This window comes from Pygoscelis adeliae, unplaced genomic scaffold (genome assembly GCF_000699105.1).
Source record: "Pygoscelis adeliae isolate BGI_AS28 unplaced genomic scaffold, ASM69910v1 Scaffold887, whole genome shotgun sequence".
Lineage (NCBI taxonomy): Eukaryota > Metazoa > Chordata > Aves > Sphenisciformes > Spheniscidae > Pygoscelis > Pygoscelis adeliae.
Genome location: NW_008825256.1, coordinates 194,768 through 196,982, shown reverse-complemented (window position 1 = coordinate 196,982; position 2,215 = coordinate 194,768).

Here is a 2,215-nt window from a genome sequence, read left to right as displayed (position 1 = left end):
AACCTGGGACTCACTAAATATCACGCAGAAAGCTTTGCGAACAGAAACTGTCCCGGTTTGGTCGGGGTTTATTTGATTTTCATTTTTTCCTGGGGTGATTTCACGAGGAAAGTTACTTTTCTCTCCAATATTTCCTCTCTCCTCTTTCGTGGCACAATTCGCTGCGATGGCAGCTCAAGTTGTTGTTTTCTTTTAAATTTTAAATCTCCGAGCAAGATTTGACTCCTTAAATACGACGGAATTGAAACCTTCGTGGTTATCGTGTCCTCCCCCCCAACTTTGTGTTCTTTATTATTTTCTAAATCGTGTAGTAATTAAGCCCTATAGGGTTTTTTTTTTTTCATCATTTTCCCCGGCGTGTTGCAGTGCTGGTGGGCGAACTCTGATTTTAGGTGAAGCGGCGGATCAGGGCAATGGCGAATAAATAAATTAAAAGGGAGATAGCCCGGAGTTTCAAGATCATTACGATTAGAAAGAGACGGGTTCAGAGTCACTTTCAAGGGAAACAAAAAGAAAACGCCACCTTTCATTAAAAAAAAGAAGAGGGGGGGAAGAAAAAAAGAAAAAGGAGGGGGGAAAAAAAAGAAAAAGAACGGGGAAAAGAAAAAGAAGGGGGGGAAATAAAAAGAAGAGGGGAAAAAAAGGAAAGGGAGCAAAAGCGTGGAACAAAAAAAAAAAAAAGTACATTGGAGCAGAGAAAGTGGAACTTGACCGTTTGGGGTGATTTGTAACGGTTTAGAGCAAAGTCCTGCTTAAATATTCTCACGTCTGCAAACCTGTTTTCCCAAAGATTTTCAAAAGCAGGGCTGTAAAATTCCCCTCGACTTAACTTTCAAGAGCCTTGCGGGTCTTCTCGCCGCATCAAGTGGGACAAGTTTCAATATCTTAGGCCGAAAAAGCCTAAAAGTGCATAATCCAATTTCGTGTGCCCCCTTCCCCAGCACGGTAAAAGCTTTCGTAGGCTTCAGACGCCATTTGGTTCCCCTGGAAAGCTATTTGCGACTTTATTGCCTCTATTTGTGTTATCTGCATAGGTCTTTTTAAAACAGTTTGATAGAAATCGTTCAGTTTTATGATATCCAACGAAAATTCCACATAATATTTATAAGCAAAGAATAAAACTTTAGTACGGGAGCCAATATTTTCTCATTTATAGGTGACGAAATTAAAGACCAATGCAATTTTGTATTATATTGCTTTTTTTTTTTTTTTTCCCCCCCCGGTTTGATTTTTTTTCCCCCCTCTTCTACTTTATTTTTGCAGCTGATGTGGCTGGCCGATAATTTATGCTGCTCAGTCAAACAGTTACACATGTGCATTTTTTGGGACACAAAAATTTGACCTCATAGTTTCCTGTATTGTCTGCCTAAAGATTAAATATGTTTTCCTGATTTTTCTCGCCCTGTATTCTGGTGTGTGCTTTTGTCGAAGGAGATGTGAAGGAGCTGCACGGAGCACATCGAACGTGACGTTAAACAATTTGAATTTGCTTCTCCGCAGAACCAGGCGCTTCGCAAGAGCATCTCGAGCAAACCTCCCCATCCAGGTTGCTGGAGAGAGGAAAAAAAAACGGTGCTGGAAACCCCATCTTTTATGAATGTGTAAATGTTGTGCGTGTAAAATAAAGATTTACACCGTTCGCAGGCGTTTTGTTTACCAGTTTTTGCCAGCAGAAGGTACCGATGTAAACGTTTGAAGGGTTTCAAGCCTGTTCGGCGAGTTGCTAATCACCATCTTCGGGACCAAAGGGGGCTGAGTAAATATAAAATCAGATTGTTCATAAAAATATGACCTGGATGTATCTCGAAACTTCACCGTGATGGGGTTTTTTTGGCCACGGAGGAAGAAAGTTGACGTTGGGAAGCAGCACAGAGGCGTCTCCAGGAGACCGAATATTGTTTAAAGTTAAAAATAATTAGAAGTATGATAAACATGGGTCATTAATGGAAAGAGAAATAAAATTCATCAGCCTAAGTGGAACCCCCGTTGGGAAAAATGCTTTGCTCTAATTACAGAAAATAAATACGAACAAATGCTATTAAAACTTAAAAGGAGCGAGTCTACTCGTGGTAAGGACTTTAATAACCTACTTTGAATTTTACACACTTTTAGGGGAACCATATAGACGTCCGATGCTCATCCCCCGCCGCCGTCGGGCTGCCACCCCCCCGCGTTTCCATGCCCCGGGGCTCAGCCTGGCCTTTTTGGGCCGGTT